A 24,831-nucleotide genomic window follows, 5' to 3' on the forward strand; every position below is an offset into this window, starting at 1 on the left:
ACAGTAGGCAAGGTGTTCTTTTCATCATAGGCCTTGTTCTTCCTCCTCCAAACATAGCGTTGATCCATGGGCCCAAACAGTTCTAATTTTGTTTCATCAGTCCACAGAACACTATCCCACAACTTTTGTGGTTTGTCCACATGGCTTTTGGCATACTGCAGTCGACTCTTCTTATTCTTTGGAGACAGCAAGGGGGTACGCCTGGGAGTTCTGGCACGGAGGCCTTCATTACGCAGTGTGCGTCTTATTGTCTGGGCTGAAACTTCTGTACCCACATCTGACAAATCTTTTCTCAGTTCCTCAGCAGTCACACGGGGACTTCTCTCCACTCTACGCTTCAGGTAGCGCACAGCAGTCGAAGTCAGCATCTTCTTTCTGCCACGACCAGGTAGCGTTTCAACAGTGCCCTTTGCCTTGAATTTGCGAATGATGCTTCCTAAGGTGTCTCTTGGTATGTTTAACATCTTTGCAATCTTCTTATAGCCATTGCCCTTCCTGTGAAGAGAAATCACCTCTTCTCTTGTCTTCCTGGACCATTCTCTTGCCTTCACCATGTTTGTAACCACACCAGTAAATGTCTAGAAGGAGCTGAGTATCACAGTCATTTTAAAGCTGCCTAATTGGTGCTTATTATGCTTGATTGCTGCTCGGTGACATCCACAGGTGTTTTCAATACCTGATGGAAAGCACCTGTATGAACCTCTGTTCTTCAGAGTGGTAGTCTTTAAGGGGTTGAATAATTGTGGCAATGAAGAAACCACATAAGAACCATTTACTACTGTATTACATAAACAATTGATGTCATTTTAGTTGCATTTGGGTAGTTACAACGTCCTTGTAGGATTTGATTCTGAATACAATTCCAAATGTACACTATAGTCCCTAAACCCCTTTACAGCATTGGGGGTTGAATAATTTTGGACACAACTGTACTGTAAAGGACATTCTAGGGCACACAATGCTGCACAAAAAGGGTCTCAAAAGATGTTAGGTAGTCAGGAAACTGTCTATTGCATTTTCAGAGACCCTAAAAATCAAAAGCTGGAAAGTTTATGGTTTATAGTTATTAGGTTAAAGTGGTAGGTTAAAGAGGTAGTGAAGTCGTTAAAGATACAAAAATGTCCACCTGAAAGTTAATATTATATTGTGCTAGTGTGCACTGCATACTAGCACATTATGAGAGACTTACAGGAAAAGCAAAGCCCTCCAACGGCTCACTGTCACGGCTTCAAACCTCACCTGGTCTTCTTTCCAGGTTCGCGAGCTCCAGCTGCTTGAATGGTCTAGCCACACAGGAGTCACTGCCATGGCACAGAAAAAAATGAGTTTACTACTGCTTTAAGTTACAAAAAAAGTTTAAAATGTGCAATAAATAAGTTTAAAAAAATGTTGTTGTTTTTATTGAGCTAATGTTATTTCATTACTGTTTGTTATCTGTTGTTGTTTGCTTTGCAAGCACGCCAATCAGCTGTAGGACTGATCTGTTTATTCTGACAACAACAGGCTGCTGCTCTCAGAATACATATGGCAATGCCTACAGTGCAGGAGGAGATTTCTCATCTGCAGTTAAACAAAAGTATATGCCCAAGCATGAGGGGCCTAGGTGGCCAGTGAGTGGTTCACTCCTATGCTTCAGCATAACATCTTATTCACTTTTTTTCTGGCATAGATTTATTCACCAAAAAAAAAGAATGTTACAAGTATGCCCAACATTAGAAGTGGGTGTCTATGTGGTGGAAGTTTCAAATGGTGGGCATACCACAGACTTTTTTCTGGCAGAGATTTATTCATCCACATTGATCAATGTGAATGGAGGAATCTGTTAAGTTCTTTTTTTTTGTATTCCCAAGCATTAGGAGCGTGGGGTGGTTAGTGGGCGATAGCTCCTATGCTTCAGCATATATTTTTGCCACATTTTTCTGGCTGAGATTTCTTCATCCACATTAGTCGATATGAATGGAGAAATTTGTTAGGCTCTTTTTTTTTCAGCTCACAGGCTTCACAAAAAAAAGAACATTACATGTATGCCCAACATTGGAAGGGTGTGTGGATGTGTGGCAGAAGCTTCTAAAGTTGGGCATAAAGGGCCAGGGCAGTTTAAAGAAAAACAAATTAACCCTTTTAGGAAAGTAGCCATCACAAGGTTTTTGCTGAGGGGCATGTTGTGCCCATGGAAGTTTTTGAAAAATTACAAAAATAAAATATGTTTTTCTTTTTTTTTTTTACACGGACTTGTCAATTTATTGAGACATTTCTCAGACATGCCATGCATATATGTGAAATGACACCCCAAAACACATTCTGCTACTTCTCCCGAGACTGGAGATACCACATGTGTGAGACTTTTTGGGAGCCTAACAGTACAGGGACCCAAAACCAATGACCATCTTTAGGCTTTCAAAGAGCGTAATTTCCATATTTCACTTCCTGACTACCTATCACAGTTTCAGAGGTCCTGAAATTCCAGGATCATACAAACATCCCCCAAATGACCCTTTTTTGGAAAGTAGACACCCCAAGCAATTTGGTAAAAGGCATGGTGAGTATTTTTCAGATATCAATTTTGTCACAAGGTTTTGAAAAATGAAAAAAGAATATAAAAAACACATTTCTTCATTCCAAAAGCTTCTGGCAAAAAATAACATCTTCCATGGACTCAACATGCTTCTGAGCAAGTAGCGTTAGGTGTCTACTTTCTGAAAAGGGGTAATTTGGGGGGGGGGGTTGTGTGTTTGTACTACTTTTCAGAGCCTCCGAAATGTGATAGGTAGTCAGGAAGTGAAATCAGGAAATTACGTACTTTCAAAGCCTGAAGGTGGTCAATAAGCCGCTGCACGGGGCTAGGCTCCCAAAAAGTCTCACGCATGTGGTATTTCCATAGTCAGTAGAAATAGCAGAATGTGTTATGTGTTTTGGGGGTGCAATTCCACATATACTCATGGCATGTGTGAAAAATATATCAGTAAAATGACAACTTTTTGTATAAAAGAAAAGAAAAAAGATTTTTGTGTCATTTTCCAAAAACTTCTGGCAACAAATAAAATCTTCCATGGACTCAATATGCCTTCCAGCAAATACCTTGGCATGTCTACTTTCCAAAATTTAGGGGGTTGTTTGTACTATCCTGGCATTACAGGGCCTCTGAAACTGTGATAGGCAGTCAGTAAGTAAACACTGTGTATATTCCAGTATATATACCACAGTTTGTAGACACTATGACTTTCACACAAAGCAATTGATATACACCTATTGGGATTTTTTTTTTTACCAAATACATGTAGTAGAATATATTTTGGCCTAAATTTATGGTGAAATTTGATTTTATCGGATTATTTTTTATAACAGAAATTAAAAAATTAATTTTTTTTCAAATTTGCTTCCTAAAAATGTTTTCTGGTTATATATTAAAAAAATAAAAACCCAGTGGTGATCAAATACCACCAAAAGAAATCTCTATTTATGTGAAAAAATTATATAACAGAGCTATTACTAGTTACAGTAGTGCATTGCTGAATAGCACAAAATGCTCTGTTCATGAAGGGGGTAAAACCTGATGGAGCTCAAGTGGTTAATGAGCAACACATTATTTGCATTGTAAATAAACACTGCTCCAGTAAGGGGTGAATCTCTATGTGCAATGCATATGAACACTACTGTACTGTGTGTTCAAAAAGCATCAATGGGAAATAATTTTCAGCTGCATTTAAACACTGCTCTAGGTGGGTGTAAATGAACAGCAAAGGAAAATGACTTGCACTGCATACAAACAATTCTCCAGTGTGCTTTAATCAGCAACACATAATTTTCATTGAATATAAACACCGCTCCAGTAAGCAAGTGAATCTCTATGTGCGTTGCATATGAACACCACTCTAATGTGGATTCAGAGAGCAGCAAAGGGAAATCATTTGCAGTAGCTTTAAAACACTGCTCCAGGGTGGGAATAAATGAGCAATGAAGGATAATTACTTGTATACAAACAGTGCTTCAATGGGCTTTAACCCTTTCGCTGCCAGGTCCGTGATTCCTTTACATCTGACAGCGGGGGAGGGGGTTACACACAATCCAGTGGTTGCAGCCAATGGTATTGTGTATAAAACTGACTGGCAGACTCCTGCCTGTCAGGTGAAAGCAGTTGGGTGGCTACACTGCTGCCCGATTGCTTCCACAAACTTCTGGTACCAGTGCCCCCCACCATGTAATCCAGCCTCCACTTGCCCATCTGGGGGCCTTGGGCTGACATGTCGAGTACCGGTGGGTGGAGGGAAGGAAGGGAGGAGACTCACAGCTGCTCTCCTCCCCTTCTTTCTGTGACCCAAAAGGTGGTATGTGTGACATCACTTCTAGGTCACCCCTGTTGCTTTCATGGCTAGCATAGCCAAAAATGTAACCTCTTGGCTCCAGATGCAAGTAAATGTGTGGCCTCCTGGCATCTGGGCCTTGATGCCAAGCGGCCACACATTTGCATGCAATTAAGAAAAACATATGTGCTGAGATCGCTCCCAGCACACATGTCTGGTACTCACGGAAAGGTCCCGATCTCCTCTTGCGATCAGGACCTTTCCCGATCATGTGACCACCATGACAGCGAATCACAGTGGTCACATGACCCTAAACCTCTGCCCCACCTCCCGGCTTCTGAAACCCTTAATGGGCCAGGAGGCACCGGCGCCAAGGGGTTAAGGTTTCACATGTTGGGTATCTATTTACTCAGGCAACCTTGCATTTTAAATTTTACCAAAAAATTGGGTAATTTATTGCGGGTGATTGCCCTAAAATTCACTTTAGTGGTTTTTACTGAAATTTTGTTTCAAGTTTCTTAAACCTTTGCGGCAATATCTTGTGTGAAATACAAAAAAATAGCACTATTTTATTCTCCAGGATATCTGCTTTCAGAAAAATATAATGTTTTGGGGGGTTTGAGTAATCTTCAGGCCTAAGATGAATTTTTAAACGTGTGCAAAAAATGCAAAAACAGCTCTTGCAGCAAATGGTTAAAGTGAAACTTTAGTCAGAAAATGAAGTCCTTCTAGATCACTTAAGGCTGGCCCCTTTTGCATGTATAGCTAAGTAAAATATTAAAAATAAGCACCTATACTGTTTAAAATCTAGTAATACACTATCTCGTCCTGCTCTGCACAAGCTCAGTTGCTTAATATTTTACGACACTGTGCAGGAAAGGTAGAGGCTGATCTGCTGATAGCCTAAAGGCATAGCGTTGCTCAGGTGCTCTGGGCTTCAGTAAAATGGCAGCCTTCAGCAAGCAAATAGAGGAACAGTGATGGAGGCAATTTACAGCACATGCTAATTTTAGTAGCATAATAATTCATGTGGAATGTACAGTATGTTATTTGCTACAGAACTTTTTTTTTTTTTTGTAAAGTTGTTATGGGTAAAGTTCCACTTTGATGTGCAACACATCACTTGCATTGTGTATAAAACAAGGCTTGAGTAAAAGAGAAAATCACTATGTGCATTGCAAATGCACACTGCTCTTGGAGAGTCAAAGAATGGGAACTCATGTGCAATAGCATTCAAACCATGCTCCATGGGCATAAATGAGCAGTAAAGGGGATTTAGTTGCTATAGTGGGCTTTAACGAACATAATATATAAATAATGCTCCAGTAAATGAGCAGCACATTATGAGAGAGCATGGGACTCTAGAACCACAAGGAAGGTTGAGAATAAATGGTCTATAAGATCAGGAAGTAGAGCCCAGGTCTGAAGAAGGAGCCTATTGAGCATGCTCCAAAATGCATTACCGCCCCCTTCACCTCCTACATCCGAATATGCTTTCCAAGCCTCATTTTGATGCACAGGCTCATCCTGTGCTCTACTTCCTGATCCTATAGACAGAGTTTGCTGCTGGACGGCTGGATGTCCCACCTGGATCTTATTACACCACATGATGAGTCTTTTTAACTAATTATCTTGTAAGTGCAATTTATCTTTTGTTTAATAATAAATTGTCAATACTGCACTTAGAGGCTCCTTACTTTCTTTTTCATGTTACAGCATTAGAGCCTTGCTTCCACTCTAAGAAGAGCTGCCTCAGTGTTACTGCTCCCATCCATCCATCCCTGATATCCAACTGGCACCTTTATCCTACAGTTACAGAGGTTGGGCTCTAACAAGCACGCCCTATATAATATACATTTTCTATTATGTTTAAACACCTGTGCATCCTGTTACCTGTGATTCTGTTGCCGATCTGATCTGCTATTGACCCTGCCTGAACGCTGCCTTTCCTGACCCCTGGCGTGCCCATTGACTATTTTTCTGCCTACTGTTTATGCTTGCTCTACCTGCTAGTTGCCTACCTGGACTGTCTGACCTTGCCTTATTCTGCCTCCTGCACCCGACCCAGCTGATCCTTGCAGGTATCCAGCTCCTGCACCTCTGCCAGCATGCCATCTGCCAGTCTGCTCCTGCGCCTCCCAAAGAGCATGGTCCAATAGCTACATAGTCCAAACTCTACGCAGACTTTACAAGAGGGAACAGAGAGTGTTGAATCCCTGCTCAGGCATCTAACCCTCTACAGGTGTACCTCGGTTTACAAACGCCTTGGGTAATGTAATTTTCGGTTTACAAGTGAAAATCCATTGAAAATAATGCCTCAGTTTACAAATTTTTTTCGCAATATGAAGTGTATATCGGTGCTGATTTTTAAATGCAATTGCCGACTTTTTTTTTTTTCTTCACTACAGCTCACAGAATTAGCTGTCACTTTCCCCGGACTTAAAGGAAACATTGTTTCTTTTAACTCGGGGAAATAAACTAAAATTAAACTTTCTTTCTTTTAGCTGGGGGGAAAGCGACAGCTGAATCTCTGAGCTATAGTGAAGAAAAAAAAAGGAGCGGTAATTACATTTAAAAACCGACACCATAATAAATAAAAAAAGGGCATGGGGTCCCCCTCCCATCCATATCAAGCCCTTTGGTCTGGTATGGATTTTGAGGGGAACTCCCACGCCAAAATAAAAAAAAAAATGGCATGGGGTCCCCCCCAAAATCCATACCAGACAATTATTCGAGCATGCAGCCCGGCAGGTCAGGAAAGGGGGGACGAGCGAGCACCCCCTTCTGAACCATACCAGGCCACATGCCCTCAACATGGGGGGGTGTTTTAGGGCAGGGGGGCTGACCCCAAAAGCACCGCATGTGACCCCAACCTATGTAACATCAATGATGTCACATGGGGCAGGGTCACTTGGGTGATGTCCCTGGGTGGCCCCGTCCCTTACATATTTAAGAACTGTCAAACCACAGGATCAGACAGATGGCCGGAAGCCATCGTCAGAAGTGGAGACTTTTTTTTAATTATTTTTTTGGGTCGGCGGCGGACATCGTGATTGACGTTGGATCTACTGCAGGGGACATTCTTTTATTAAAGGACTTGTCAAAGACCTTGTCCTGTCTTTTTTCACACTACACTTTTTGTTTTTTGTGAATGAGTAGTGGGACCATGTACCCCATATTCATTCACATGGGGGGGCAGGATCCAGGAGCCCCCTTTTTAAAGGGGGCTTCCAGATTCCGTTAAGCCGCTGCCCGCAGACCCCCACAACCACCAGCCAGGATTGTGGGGAAGAGGCCTTTGTCCCCATCAACATGGGGACAAGGTGCTTTGGGGTGAGAGCCCCCCTTGCCCCAAAGCACCTCCCCATGTTGAGGGCATGTGGCCTGGTATGGTTCAGGAGGGGGAAGGGGTGCTCACTCGTCTCCCCCCTTTCTTGACCTGCCGGGCTGCATGCTCAGATAAGGGTCTGGTATGGATTTTGAGGTGGGGTCCTACACGCCATTTTTTAAAAAATTTTAGCGTGGGAGTTCCCCTCAAAATCCATACCAGACCCGAATAGCTTGGTGTGGATGGGAGGGGGGACCCCACGCCGTTTTTTAATTTATTTTTTTAATTGCAATTCTTTTACATTCAGCTGTCAGTGAGGAACCCCCCTCTGACAGCTGAAACATTAACACATGGTTGTCACTATTAAATACCACATGACTTGATAAAATAACTCATGCGGTATTTCAGTAGCGTTTACTTTTTTCTGACAGATTAATTGGTTTTCAATGCATTCCTATGGGAAACGGCATTTTGGTTTATAAATTTTTCGCTATACAAAAAGTCCAGCAGAACAAATTACATTTGTAAACCGAGGTATGCCTGTATATTGCAAGAAAACGAATTCCTTAAATAACTGGTAACATGCAGGGAAAGAATGTGAATGAAAGAGATCAACCAAGGTTTCTGGCAAAACAGTGCATACCCCAGGAGCTCAATCTTCACAGAGACTTCAGGCTAAAACAGGATTTCTTACTCCTAGACCCCGGACCCTGGGTACCATCTAAATTGCGTGGTTAAACAAAAGTCTGTATGTATCATAACTCCATCTGGTGATACATTCAGCAAGCTCTAGTCTCTTCATACATTATCCATAAAGGAGAAGTATGTTTAAGCTCTTTTGGCTCAAATGCTAAACACGTCAAAGCCAGAAAACACTACTATTGAGATTAACAGTGGAAAATATATATTGAGCCTTAGGGTTCGTTCACACTTGGCTGTTTTGCCAACGCTTGCCAAACGCCCCTATAGCGTTTGGCAAGCGTTGGTCCGGCGTTTGCTGAGCGTTTTTTAACACTCGGCAAATGCTCCGCAAACGCCGCATGCAAGGTTTAGCGGCGGTTGCTAGGCGTTTGCCGAGCGTTAATAACGCCCCACAAACGCCTATAATGCAGTTTGAGTGGTGTTACCGCTCCCCAAACGCCCCGCAACCGCGTCGCAACCGCACCGCAAACGCCGGCCGGGCGTTTGCGGAGCGGTAACACCACTCAACGCCTCCTGACTCGTCCAGAGGCGTCCGTTTTGCCACGACGCAATGCGACGCAAACGCTCCCGTTAGAACAGCACCATGTGCTGTAATGTGCAGAATTGGAAGAGGCGTTTGGGAAGCGGTAAAAACGCTTCCCAAACGCCTCTCTGCCGCCTGCACATAAGGCTAGTGTGAACGTAGCCTTAGATGGTCATATGTAATTTACGCAACAATAAGTTTAAATATATGTAAACTTGGTCATAAGGTAGTGTTTTGAGATAATAATAAACCTAATAGTCAATTTGACATATTGGTCAACTAACTATAGTTTTTTAATTTGTACATGAAAAAGTCTCATGTTCTTTAAAAAAAAAAAATAATTCTGTAATAAAATAATGTGTTTTTAATCAAATATTGTTTAATATAGTTTTTTGCACCAATAATGTCCAAAATTACAGTTTTGAAATTATTTACTATAACACAATGCTGTATTAATGTATTACTAATGTAATACAAAGTATACGAAGTATACAATAGAGATTTATTTTATCTCACTAAAACCAATGATGGGGCTTAATTTTCTCCCGCTGTTTTCAACAATGGGGCTTATCCTACTGACACCAATGATATAGAGCTTATTGTACTTCCACTCTCACTAATGATGGAGCTTATTTTATCCCAATGACACCGATGATATAAAGATTATTTTCCTCCCATTGTCACCAATGATGGGACTTATTTTAACCCAATAACACCAATAATGGGGCTTATTTTCTTCTCACTAACACCAATAATGAAACTTATTTTATTCCACTGACACCAATAATGTGGGGCTTATTTTTCTCCCACTGACACCAACGATATGTGGCTTTTCTTTTTTCTTCCCACTGACACCAGTGGGGCCTTTTTTATCTCACTTCCACAAACAATATGGGTTTTATTTTCTTCTTGTTGACACCAATGATATTGACCTTATTTTCTTCCTACTGAAAGAAATTATGGCTTTTATTGTATCTCACTGACAACAGTGATTTCTCCCACTGTCCTTATGATGGTGTTTATTTTATCCACTAAAACTAACAATTCCACAGACACAGATGATATGGAACTTGTTTTCCTCCCACAGACACAAACAATATATGGCTTATTTGTTTCTCACTGACACTAGTGATATGGAGCTTATTTTCCTTTTATTCACATGAAAGATGAGACATATTCTCCTTCCACTAGCATGAATGATGGAGCTTATTTTTTTTCCATTAATACCAATGATATTTTATTTTATTAACACCAACAACTAAGCTTTTTTTTCCTCCTGGTGAAATTAGTTGATCCCACTAGCACAAATGATATGGCTTATTTTATCTCACTGACACCAACCATGGGGCTTATTTGGTTTCACTGACACCAATGATGGGTATTATTTTATCCCAGTGACACCAACAACATGGAGCTTCTTGTCCCACTGACACCATGACACCAATGGTGTTGATTTTATACTATAGATGAGGAGGTTTATTTTATTCAACTAAAAACAGCCATGGGGTGTATTGTTTCCCACTAACACCAATAATGAGGCTTATTTTATCCTACTGACACTAATGATGTAGAGTTTACTTTTTCTCACTGACAACAGATCTGAGGTTTATTTCACGTACACCAACGCTTGTCATATGTTACCTATACTTTCTCTTCAGAGTATATATTTGTATTGTTAACTTGCAACAAAAGAAAATTACTTGTAAATGTTCATATTGCATTAAAGCAGCTTATTCACTTTGAATAATCTCTCAATGCACGAAATAATACACCTACACCATTTTTTGATACTCACAGAGCAATTACATCTTTGCCCTGTGGTGCTCTATACTGTATGTGCATTTTATATATATTCATATACAGGGGTTGTAAAAAATGAAACATCAGGTAAAGAAAAAAATTATTACCTGATATGGCGTTGGACCTTAGATGGTGGATAATAGAATCTAATACCACTCTTCATGTAAAAATTGTTCCAGTGCTCTCACAGATGCCAGAGGTGGAAAACTAGCCCCAACCTATTTCTCCAAAATTGATCACTGTGGCTCTGTCCTGTGATGCCCAGGGAAGGTGTGAAACTTTGTCTAAATGCTTGTCCAACCAAGATTTGACAGCACCAGCTGTGTGAATCAGAGCATTATCTTCTGGAAACAATGTCTGCACCATGGGGTGCACATGGTCAGTAAAAATTTGTACATGGTTGCTGGCAGTGACTGGACTTTTCAAGTTGATGATGGGGCCTGCAGAATACCAAGATATGGCTGCCCAAACCATGATTGCACCACCACAATGCTTTACCATTGGCACAAGACCGTCCTGGTCGTAGGTGATGGGATGGTGTTTACCATGCGTAAACACTTAGTTGGGAACATTGTGAAGCTCAGTTCATTGGACCATGTTACATTCTTCCATTCCATTCTTCCAGTCTTCCATTGATCGATAGTCCACAATTTATGTATGTTGCACCACTCTCTCCTCTTTTGAGCAATAATATTGGTCACTAGTAGTTTGGCAATTGCAGCTCGCCCATGAATGTTTTGCTTATGGAGGTCCCTCTGCACAGTTTTTGTGGACACAGGCCTTTGGAAGACTGAGAATTGAGCTTTTCAGTCACTTTTGCAGCATTTGTTTTCTTATTCTGGGTCACAATCCTGCACAATGTCCTTTCAGCTCTTTTGGTCAGTTGACCACGTTTTGCTTATCAGATGACGTTTTCCAGAAACTGTATATGCTGTAATGACCTTTGCATGACACCGCAAATAAATTGGCAACATCAGTTACAGTGGTACCAGCTAAGCTGGTACCAACAATTTGCCCTCTTGGAAACTCAGTAACCTTTACATGACTCCATATTACTAGCAGAGCACACAGATAATGACAAATGTGAGGCTTCCCACCTGTTAGCTAGGTGTCTGACACAGCAAAATCAAAAGAAGATTACATCACTTCCATCATCCACCAGGAACTACATACATACTCTCACCACATGAGGCCGGGCATTGTTGTGCACCAGGAGGAATCCAGGACCCACTGCACCAGCGTGGGGTCTGACAATGGGTCCAAGGATTTCATCCCAATACCTAATGGCAGTCAGGGTGCCATTGTCTAGCCTGTAGAGGTCTGTGCGTCCCTCCATGGATTTGCGTCCCCAGACCATCACTGGCCCACCACCAAAACGGTCATGCTGAACGATGTTACAGGCAGCATAATGTGTACATTTATTATTTTTTTTCACCTACAGGAGCGGATGTAGTGTTAAGCTCCTGCAGACTCTCCCTCTAGCTTTCTGCCTGTATCTACGTATGGACTTTCAGCTAGAAAGCTGCAGGAAGAGTGAATTGAAAACTACAAGGCAACTGCTACAGTTGCAGATGGGACTTATAGTTTTTGGGAAGGTATTGTCTGTGTCTCCATATTTCTGGTACTGATAGAGTGGCTGAAACTTTCCTTTCATGGAGAAAATGCTGCTCCAGGATCACCTCCTTGCAGGCCAAGGTGCTTGAATCATGTGATTTCTGCTGAAGATGAGAATCGGCATTTAGACTGGACAATCCTCACAGATCATGTGACTAAAAATCTAGGCCTTCACACATACCAGCAAGGAAGGGAGTCTGTTTAGGGAAGGCAAGCATTTCTCTGTATCCACCCCACAAAGGAGATGAGGCTCAACCACAACAATGGGCATGATTACGGAGGGGGAGGAGGACAGGAGAACATTGGGGCACTAGTTTATATCTGCAAGGGTTACAGGGGTGGACAACAGTGACACGCCACAACAGTATCATATGTCTATTTGATCCTTTCCTATTTTCAGTTGCCTGAGAGATGTCCCATAGCACTACAATTTCTTTCCTTGTCTATCACTTGTGAATATTGCCATTGGTCCATGGGTTCTTTTGGTCTATGATTACATTAGAGCTTTTCAGCAGCATTTTTGGAGAATGAGATATTACAGCTAGGTACCAGTTTAAAGGGGTGATATTCCCTTGTGATGTAAGTTTATGAAGTATAGAGCTATCATTAGGCTGGAACTTGGATTTTATTTTATTTGGTGACCTCTGTTACATTTTCCTGCTACCAGGGGAAGAATTTCACTGACGTTTACCCTGATTATGGCAACCATATTCAGACATGTACAATGCTGAAGGTCACAAGGTAATAGAGTCACGCTGTTTCCTTCCACTAGGGGGAACCCACACATTACCAGCACTAAGAAATACAGTGCATCCAGAAAGTATTCACAATACTTAACGTTTGCCACATTTTGTTAGGTTACAGCCTTATTCCAAAATGGATTAAATTAATTTTTTCCTCAACATTCTACAAACAATACCCCCTAATGACAACGTGAGAAGGGTTTGTTTTGAAATATTTACAATATATTAAAAAAAAACACATGTACATAAGTATTCACAGTCTTTGCTCAATACTTAGTTGAAGCACCTTTAGCACCAATTACAGCCATAAGTTATCTTGAGTATGATGCTACAAGCTTGGCGCACCAATTTTTGGGCAATTTCTCCCATTCTTCTTCACAGTACCTCTCAAGTTAAGGCTGTAACATAACAAAATGTGGCAAAAGTTAAGAGCTGTGAATACTTTCTGGATGCTCTGTATGTATGGTGTAATTTCCATTCTGTAGGTGCTAGATGCCTGGCTGTTGTGTTAACTCAATGGCTTTACACAAGTTTTCCTGACACCATGAGAAAAACTGTGAAAGGGGAGGGCACAGTCTGTGATTGACAGCCTCAGTTCTGTTCCTGTGTGCTGTGTGAAAGGGCTTTTCAGAGATGAGAGATCCTGTATAAATTCTGCACTTTAGATGTAGGGGACAGATGTTGTAGATAAGTAGGTACAACTTATGTAGGAGAATTTGTTTTATTTCTATGTATCACCTGAGGCCAGTCACTTAAATGGCCATTTGTGAAAGTTTACACCCACTTTAACAGCTTCCCGACTGCCCTATAGCAGAAGTACTGCTACAGGGTGGCAGAGATGTGCAAAATCACATACAGTGAGGAACAGAAGTACTTGAACACCCTGTGATTTTGCAAAATCTCCCACTTAGAAATCATGGAGGGGTCTGAAATTCACATTGTAGGTGCATTCCCACTCTGTGAGACAGAATTTAAAAAAAAATTCAGGAAATCACATTGCTGAACATATTTGAACACCTAAGAAACAGCAAGAATTCTGGCTCTCAAAGACCTGTTACTGTGCCTAAAAGTCCACCTCTACTCCACTCATTAATCTAACTTAGTAGCACCTGTCTGAGCTCTTTAAAGATACCTGTCCACCCCACAGTCAGTCAGATGTCAACTACTACCATGGGCAAGACCAAAGAGCTTTCAAAAGACACTAGAGACAAAATTGTGGACCTCCACAAGGCTGGAAAGGGCTATGGGGCAATTGCCAAGCAGCTTGGTGAAAACAGATCAACTGTTGGAGCAATTGTTAGAAAATGGAAGAGGCTAAAGACGACTGTCAGTCTCCCTCGGACTGGGGCTCCATGCAAGATCTCACCTCGTGGGGTATCACTGATGATAAGAAAGGTAAGGAATCAGTCCAGAACTACAAGGGAGGAGCTGGTCAATGACATGAAGAGAGCTGGGACCTCAGTTTCAAAGGTCACTGTCGGTAGAACACTACACCGTCATGGTTTCAAATCATGCATTGTACGCAAGGTTCCCTTGCTCATGTCATCACATGTCCAGGCCCGTCTAAAGTTTGCCAATGACCATCTGGATGATCCAGAGGAGGCATGGGAGAACTTCATGTGGTTAGATGAGACCAAAGTAGAACTTTTTGGTCTTAACTTCACTCGTCAAGTTTGGAGGAAAAAGAAGGAAAGTTGCATCCCAAGAACACCATCCCTACCATGAAGCATGGGGGTGGTAACATCATGCTTTGGGGGTGCTTTTCTGAGAAGAGGACAGAACGACTGCACTGTATTAAGGAGAGGATGAATGGGGCCATTTATTGTGAGATTTTGAGCAACAACCTCCTTCCCTTAGTCAGAGCATTGAAGATGGATCGTGGCTGGGTATTCCAACATGACAACGACCTGAAGCACACAGCCAGGATAACCAAGGAGTGGCTCCGTAAGAAGCATATCAAGGTTCTGGAGTGGCCTAGCCAGTCTCCAGACCTAAATCCAATAGAACATCTTTGGAGGGAGCTGAAACTCCATGTTGCTCAGTGACAGCCCCGAAACCTGACAGATCTAGAGGAGATCTGTGTGGAGGAGTGGGCCAAAATCCCTGTTGCAGTGTGTGCAAACCTGGTCAAGAACTACAGGAAACGTTTGACCTCTGTAATTGCAAACAAAGGCTTCTGTACCAAATATTAACACTGATTTTCTCAGGTGTTCAAATACTTATGTTCAGCAGTGCAAGACAAATAAATTCTTTAAAAATCATACAATGTGATTTCCTGAACTTTTTTTTTTATTCTGTCTCTCAGAGTGGGAATGCACCTACAATGTGAATTTCAGACCCCTCCGTGATTTCTAAGTGGGAGAACTTGCATAATCGCAGGGTGTTCAAATACTTCTCTTCCTCACTGTATATGAGTATGTATAGATGTGGGCAGCTTTTTGTTTTTCTTTCTTTTTTTCCATATTGAGTTGTTATTTTTATTTAACCACTTTCCCTCCAAAGGATTTACCCCCCCTTCCTGACCAGGCCATTTTTTGTGATATGTGAAAGTTAAAGCGTTTACAAATGGCGGTGTATATATACTGGAAATTTTTTTTTACTAGTAATGGCGAGAATCAGCGACTTATAGCGGGACTGCGGCGGGCATTCAGACACTGGGGGGAACTAACTGACTTGGTGTCACTGACATCCACTATCCGCTGCCACACCAAAAACAAACAGAAAAAGAAAATGAAAGAGGAGTACAATAGGAAAAAGATAACAAGACCAAGAGCAGGGGTCCAAGAACACCAATACCGAGCAACATCACAACCCCAGACTAGCCCGGGGGAGCATGGGAAAGGCATACTGCAACCATATTTTCAAGAATTTCCCTTTGGAGTCGTTACAGATACTCGACATCTGTTCATTGAGCATAATAGTGGTCATATTGTCCTGTACCCCCTGAAGAGGGACAAACGGGCTCTTCCACGCCTGAGCAATTTTTCTTGTGGCCAACAAAAACAAATAGGACGTCAACTTCTGCTGGTGAGTCAAGAGGTGAAAAATATTTTTAAAAATACATTTCAACTATACTGTATGTCTTTAAAAATACAAATCTACATTTTTGGAATGCATTTACAAATATATGTAAAAATATATGTTAAAATTATTTTTTTATATGTTAAAAAAAATCTGAAGAATATATTTTAAAAAAATATATTTTTAAAAATATATTTTCTTAAAATATATTCTTTAGAATTTCAACATGCAGTATATCTATATATATATATTTATTGAACTATATGTTGAAATATATTGAATATGGTCAACATTTTTGCATTTCAAACATATGGCAATATATTTCAAATATATTTTTCTTCCACATGGGTTTCTAGCTTGTTCCAGTGCCAGCTGTTGTTGGGCCAGCTGTTTTTGATATGCCTGTCCAGAGGCCAGCTGTCTTTTTGTGGTAGTGATGAGCCAAATGTATCTGGGGTAGGTGTGGTGAACTTTACCAAAGTAAAGCTCAATGAAAGCCAAATATTAGGAATTAGCAACAGTTGCCATTTTCTAGGCAAGAGATCTGCAAAGGGCATGGTAGTAGTGAGTGTCCTTGGGGAACATGTACCAAATGAAAAAAAAAATACAATTATTTAGTGGGGAGAGGGTATTTTCAGATGGCTTTAAGGGCAATGTTAAACATATGCAGTTCCTTATAATAACATTGTTGGGGGATGCTTTAAAATGTATATAACTTTACAGAACATTATGATTCTCAAGGACAGCATCAGTGACACTGTATTCTGGCATCACATAATTGCATGTGCAAGTATTTTTTACTTTTGCATTATTCACTGGCTTAAATACAGAAGCATCAACCCAATATAATTCCACTCCAAAAAAGTTGTTATTAGGTGGTTTTGCAAAGACAACTTTTTCATCACAGTGAAAAACATAATTGAGCACTGGAAATAGCAGAGACAATATAGCTAACATCTCTCGGAAAGTATACACATTGAAAAAATAAATCTGAATACCTTCCAAATGATGGTATTGGGCAGACATTGTGTTACAGGCAACAAATGGCAGCCAGAAACCTGCCACTATGGTACAGCACAGGATGCAAATTCACAGAAGAGGACAGACTTCAATAGCTGAAATAATAGCACTTATAAAGGCATTAATTTTGCCAAGTTGGCATTGAAGCACTGGGTATAGCCGAGGGCATGCTTTTTCTTTAATTCCAGAAACCATGGCTATATCTAGAGGGGTACTGGGGTGGGCTGTGCCCCCCCCACAGATTTCAGTTGTGCCCCCCCAGGCCGGGTGCCCCTCCTCCCATATACTTTTTCCGTGCCCGCTGAGCTTTCCCCCCTCCATGCACTTACGACCAGCCACATAAAAGGTAATCAGTCCAGACAGGAGTGGCAGAGAGGAGAGAGCAGGGAGGAGATGCGGGCTCCCTGTGATCTCCCTCCTCCTGTCATAACAACGATCCTCCAGCAGATTACATAGACTCGCCCCCATCCACATTTCCAAGAGTTGAGCAGTCTATGGGGGAGATGGGGGGGTAACGAAGTCGTATACTGGCGAATGTAATAGCGATCCTATGTAACCTGCAGTATTCAGAAGCACTGTTATGACAGGAGGAGGAGATTACAGAGAAGCCCACATCGCCTTCCTGCCCTCCACTACTCCTGTTGTTCCCTCATGTAAAATTGGGGGAGGGGAAGCTTGAAGAGGAGGGGTCGGGGGGCTCTTTGTGCTGGGAAGGGTAATTGGGGGAGGGGTGTGGTAGAAGGAAGAATTGGGGAAGATTTGAGCTAGAAGGGGGTAATTGTGCTGGGAAGGGGGGTGGATTTGTGCTAGGAGGGGAGAATTGGGCAGGGGGATTAGTGCTAGGTGGGGGGGGGGGGTGGGGGGGTGATATGTGCTACTAGGATGATTTCGGTATGCAGGGATTTGTGTTGGGAAGGACAATTTGTAGGCAGTTGTGCTAGGAGGAAGAATTTGGGGTGGGTGGGGTGGTGTATTTTTACTATACGGGGTGATGGGGGGAATTTGTATTATTGGGGGGGGACTTGTACTAGAAGGGGGGATTTTGGGGGGGAGTATTTGTACTCAGGTAATATTGGTGCTAGGAGGGGGGATTTGAGGAGAGGATTAATGTTAGGTGTGGGGATTTGGGGGAGAGGGTTTGTGCTAGGAGTTGGGAGAATTTGTACTAGGAGGGGTGATTTTAGGAGATAATTTGTACTAATAGGGGGATTTGGGGAGAATATTTACACTAGGAGGGGGCTGGGGGGATTTGCACTAGAAGGGGGAATTTGGTAAAGGATTTACACTAGGAGTGGGGATTTGTACTGGGGGGGAGAGAATGAGTGCTAGGAGGGCTGCTTCTTGGGACATGGAGTTTTGTTAGGGATTGGGGAGATTTGAGTTGGAAGGTGGGATCAGGGGGCAAAGATTTGTGCTGGAAGGGAGGATTTAGACTGTGAAGATGGGGAATTTTTTCATTTTTGTTTGGGTAGAATTTGGGCTTGCAGAAGGGAGTTATGCTTAGGCAGTGAACATGTTGATTAGCGTCGTTTTTTGGGGGGAAGGGGGGGGTTGTCACCTTCATCTTGAGTGCTAAATGACCTTGTCCTGGCACTGCACACAACGTACTCAACCGATCTTTCCCTCACCACATAACACATAGCTAAGATTAGATTCCTCACAGCATCGATCTGCACAATAGTTCTGACCTATGAGATTCCCTGATTGGATTGGCAGCTGCAATAGCCAGCTACACACTATGTGGTGGGATACCAATCACAACTATGGGCTGTGTGGGGAGGAGGAGATCTCTTTAGTGCCCTTCCAGCAGTGACCCTGTCCTAAACTCTACTGACCACTGTCTTCCACCATGCTGACTCCTGTACCCTGCTCTGCTAATCCCTGTCTTCTGCACTGCTGATCCCTGTACACTGCCCTACACACTGCCAACCCGCTGTACACCGCTGTACTGACTCTTATGCACTGTCCTGCTGACCTTGCATTCTCTCCCCCCCCCCCTGATATTTTTACTGCGCCCCCAAATCAGACAGATGGCAGGATAATAGCATGATTGTAGCCTATGCTTGCCCATTGCTCTCCTCCTCAACCTCATAAACAAATAATTGCTGTGCATCCTTTTGTAGCAAGTGGCTGATGCTGTGCTCAGCTAATTCTGACTTTTTTGTTCCATCTTTAGGAGTAACTCTGAATCAGGAGGAAGAACAGAATGTTTTTGCAGCTGGTGACAACTTCATGTTGCTCTGCACCTGGTAAACAGAAGAGGAGAATGATGGAGACTTGGATAGCCACTACACCATCTCATTTGTGTGCTCTGGCTGTGTATGCCTTAAGCTGGCCATAGATGGATAGATATGTGGCTGGTTCAGCAGGGACAGGCTAGATTTCAATCCATCTATGGCTGTTTGATCTAACAATTGATTTCTTTTGAACTGTAATGTTGAAAAATGTTAATTTGAACCAATAGGCTGCAGCCCTGAACAGTGTTTTCTGACAGTGGAGTAGTCCTCATCATTAGAATACAATAGCACAGAGGGGAGGATTCCCCCACCCATTTTGTTTATGTGAATGGAGGAATCCATTTATTGTTTTTTGATCAGCCCTCTGGCTCTTAAAAAAAAGAAAATCATCTATGACCACTCTCTGTGAATCCAAATGGCTGGGTACCCAGACAAACAACAGACCTGAGAGGTGGGGCATCCATCCTGTATTTGGACCCAAGTGACAGGGCTTCAGCCTGTATATCACACAGGTTTCCTACTATTGTTTGTCACATGCTTCTAATCATGCTCAATCTGTAGGATACCAGCAAGCACGTGGTGTCCTAACACAGATTGGCCCATCATTAGTTGTGAAAACCTTTCAGACCAAGAGAACATTTTTCCTGTTTCCAATGCTGTACTTATGATCCACCAGGCCAAGACAAACCTAATCTTGTGGTTCAGGTGGATGCTGTGGTCCAAAGACTAATCCTGCTTGTCCTATACTACCAGAAATGTAAGTTTTAATGGCTTGGAGTGAAATTAGGGATAGGGAACAGCCTTGAAGGAAGCCACCATCAAGCCCAGAACTCTGATGCAAAAGCAAAGGGTTGGTTTGAACCTGGACTGTAGAGCCTAAGCATATGTATTGAAAGGTCAAGATCTGTATTTTAATCAACACCTGCTGTATTGGAATTACTATGCTTTTATTTAGTCCTGAGGCTCAACAGCTAAGCACACTGGGTGGAGGACATGTTTTTATCCTTATGCACCTTGTGAGTTGCCACTTGCTATTTTTTAGTCTTTTCCTACATACTGCACTTAGTTGGCACCATCTGCTGTTTTCTTTATATATTGTAGAGATCACTTCAGTCCAATTGAGGAGCTGCCACAGATATTTTGGACCTATGGACTTTCTAGTATAATACTGCACCCCCACAGCACAATCACATGTATGATTATGTTGTAGCTCAGCTGTATCCCAACCTGTGCCATTCTGGACTATTCCTTATGTTACACCTTGGTGAATACCTGAGGTGCCATGGACAGGATAAAAGACAGTGAGTCACTAACTGGTAATGTTGCCTCAAACTACCCCATACTACAAAATGCTCTAATGGTTTTATGACATGATACCACAAAATGGGGTCAAACGTAAACACAAGTGCAAACACAGTGGCTAAGTAGCTAGCACTTCTGCCAAGCAGCACTAGGGTCGTTGGTTCAAATCCCAACCATTTCGCTACCTGCATGAATTTTGCATGTTCACCCTATACCTGAATGGGTGTAATCTGGTTTCTTCCTTTACTCCAAACACATGCTGGCAGGTTAATTGGGTCCTGTAATAAATAATGAATGTACAGTAATATAGGCTGTACATTTACCTAAGCATTTGGATCTGAGCAATTCTTAACATTTACTGTTTACTTACTGACCAGACTGCCAAGATCTATGTGTATAATGAAAGGTAAGGATCTGTATTTTAATCAACACCTGCTGGAATTAATATATTTCTATTACGTCTATCCTTCACATGTTTTGCAAGGAACTAATATCTATTTTGTGTAGCCTGGTTTGTTCATGGGAGGATCTGCAGTGCTTATATACATATACCACTGGGGCACACCACCCTTCCAAACATTCAGGTAATAAAACTGTCACGACCAACTGTAACTTATGGGGTAGTATTTGTGTGACAATCATATGGGCCAGTAACATTATTTAGTTTCCTAAAACCCACTGACTATATATCACTGAGTACATACAAGTATTTTGAAATATGGACAAAGCTAGTTCCATGCCCTGGGGAACGTGCTCCTGGTCTCCTCCCCAGAATCCCAAGACATTGATGCCCCACACTTTGCTTCTAAGCAGGGATCCCTGCAAAGCCGTACCTCATGTCACCTGCCACTATGCAGGGACTCCTACATAGCACTAAAGTACCCTGATGCCCGTTAGACCTCAGACCAGAGTGGCAGTGAAGAGCCAAAGCGGTCTCCTAGGCTCTGACTCTTCTCTGACATGTCACCGAAGATTCTGTGTTGGCTCTACTCTACATAAGTTCTGGTGGGTGTTTGGTAGAGGGAGATGCTGAAGACATGGGTATCATTATCAACTATTATATTCTTGCTGCACAATACATGATGTTGCTGCAATGGTCATACTAGAATAATGCCTCCCCCCAAAAAAAAAATTATACACAGGGCATAACATTATTTTGTATTTGGTAAAAATATATAGCTTGCTTTCAACTTACTATAAAAAAGGTAATTTAACAGTATTTTTGGACTGCTTTGTTGTGTACTACTCTGCAAGAAATTCTAGAATGATTTGTTACACAGAAATACTTGTTATAGTATTTTTCACTGGATTGCTGGGTATTGCCTGTTCTGCTGTAGAACATGATAGCCTACAAAACATTTGATTGTATGGTGCTGTATGTCAAAAACATTGGAATTTTCATTGATAAAATAAGGTACTGAAAAAACAATTAGGAACCGCTGGATTACCAAATCTGTTTCTTCACAGAAGGTGTGTTTGTTAAGTGATGCCAGCATTCAGAAAATACTAATATACAGTATAATGCAGTGGTATAGTCTAACTGCAGACACAACACTGCTCAAACTAAAAAAAAACAACTCATTTATAAAGACTTCTAATTCTTTGCAAAGTGGTTATATACAGCCCTTACATGTTTTGGCTGTAGCATGATGAGCATGAAATAGAGATAATCATGGAATGTAATCAAACGTACGTTAACCATGAAATTTGCAGTTTTGTACAAATTTAAATTCAAATTGCCCTATAATTTTGCCTTGCACCATTGCAGGAGAAAATTATAAGCATTTGTAATTTTAAGCTTTCAATGGTAAGCAGAGAGCTTTGTGCTAGGGAGTGATTTCTGTCTCTGACATGTTGGGTGAGATTGCAGTACTGAGTACTGGGGATTTTCAGTGCTGGGGAGTGGGGATCTATGTGCTAGGTTGTGGAAATTTCAATGCTGGACAATGGGGATTTTAGTGCTAGTGAGTGGAAACTTTAGTTCTAGGTAGTAGCAACTTTGTGTTTTATTCTTTCTTTAGGAAAGATTTTGCTTGGGAATTGGGTAATTTCTGTAGACTGGAGTGAGGAGCAGTTTTTCTGGGGGTGGGGAGTTTTTGCTGACAGGGTATGAAGGAGTTTGGGGAAATGTTTCTAACAGTTTGAGGAGAGGTTTTACTAGAGGTGGAGGACTTTCTTTGGTGGAGTGGGGCATTATCGGGGGTGTGAGTTTTCTACTAACCGGGTAAGCAGGGGTTTTCTAGTGGAGGGTGCTGATGGGGTGAGGTTTTATGGAAAAGAAGGGGTTTGATTGAGAATGGGAATATTTGGTATGAGGGTAGAAGTTTTGCTTGGGATGGGGAAAGGATAGATTTGTTAGGGGTTGGGGGATATTTGCATAGGGAGAGTGTTACATACTCCTGATCTTCATGCTTTATACATTGCATACTCCTAACCTCTGCATGCTGTAGATTACATACTTTTGACTCCTGAACTCTATATGCAATGTTACACATTACATATTTTGTTGATACAAGGATCGTGGGATATTCACAAGTAGGCTTAGGCTGTATTTAAGTATGCAATTTAAGCCCTTCCCATTGTTAGCAAAATGTGACCACACTCATCATTTACCACAGCATGCCTAGCACCCTTCATTATAACTTCTTTCAGGATGTCCCAGGTCTGTCACATTACTAGCAACACCTTGATCTGGAGCAAAGAATATGACAAACCACAAATGTTTATATTATTATTATTATTATACGGGATTTATATAGCACCAACAGTTTACGCAGCCAGCGCTTTACAACATAAGGGCAGACAGTACACTTACAATACAAATTAATGCAGGAGGATTCAGATGGCCTTGCTCATTAGAGCTTACAATCTAAGATTACTCAGATGACTCAGAGTATTGCTTTCTGGAGCATAAAAAATAAAAAAATATATATACTGTATTTTGTAGTGCTTTAAAGGAAGGATATTTTGATTCCAATATAGCTGACTAGTATATTATTTTATTGTGAATTTAAGTTTGCTGCAGCTTTTCCAACTTACATGCAATACATCAAAAGAGTGTATTAAAGAGGAACATAAAATAGGAACATAAAATTCTAAATTCAAAAACAAAATTGGTATACAGTATATTGTAACTTACCTTAGATGTGGTTGCTGCATTAGTTTTCTTTTTTCAGGCTTTTCTTCTCTTATTTTCACCTGGTGATCCTGCAAATAATTCCTTTTTATGCCCCTTCATGTCTACAATAATTTTCTCATTATATCTGCAGGGGCAGCCAGGCTTGCTACACAGACTGCACTTCAGACGTGTTTGCCTTAGTTCATCTCCATTACATGGTGAATTGATGGGACTAGTAGTTTAAAAAAGACATATGAGGTTCTTTGTGTTTTTTAGGTTCACAAGCAGAAAGCATTTCTGGGAAGATCAACAAGTATGTTCTGTGTATACCAAAAATGTGCTCAGCCTAAAAAATCAAAGCAAAAGCAGTGACCTTATCTAAGGAAGCTGCATTATATTATACTTTTGTTTGCATAAGAACACAGACAGGGGCGGACTGACAACTCATGGGGCCCCCCGGGCAATAGGAGATCATGGGGCCCCTGTGTACCTACCCAAACTCAAAAAAACCTATGAAAAAGGTACCAGGGGCATCTCATGGGGCCCCCTACTGTCCCTAGGCCTGAGTGCCCGAGTTTCCAAATGGTCAGTCCGCCCCTGAACACAGCAAAGAGTTCTAAGTAAGGACACAACTGATTATAGTCTGGGAAACACCTAAAGCGGAGTTCCACTCAAAAGCAGAAGCTCCACTTATTTGCCTCCTCCCCCAATCCACTGCCATATTTGGCACCTTTTTGGAGGGAGGGGGAGCAGGTACCTGGTTTTGACAGGTACCCGCTCCCACTTCCAGCTCAATTCGCTGCAGTGAAGTGACCCAGACGTTCGGCCCCCTCCTTACTCCCAAAGTCTCCTGGAAACTTTCACAGGTCCCAGGAGACTGCCGGACCAATCAGGAGGCGTGGCACGACTCATGCATGTGCAGTGGGCACCAGACTGTGAAGCCGCAAGCTGTCACAGCCTGGTGCCCACAGTAGAGATGCTGGCACCGTGGAGGACAGAAGGAGAGAACGGACTGCATGGGGTGAGTACATCGCTGGACCCCGGGACAGGTAAGTGTGTGTTTATTAAAGCAGCTACAAAAACTTTTAATAAACACAAAAATGGCTGGAACTCCTCTTTAAT

The sequence above is a fragment of the Staurois parvus genome, unplaced genomic scaffold (genome assembly GCF_062004578.1).
Source record: "Staurois parvus isolate SC_StPar_1 unplaced genomic scaffold, SC_StPar_1.0 ptg000020l, whole genome shotgun sequence".
In the NCBI taxonomy this organism is placed as follows: Eukaryota; Metazoa; Chordata; class Amphibia; order Anura; family Ranidae; genus Staurois; species Staurois parvus.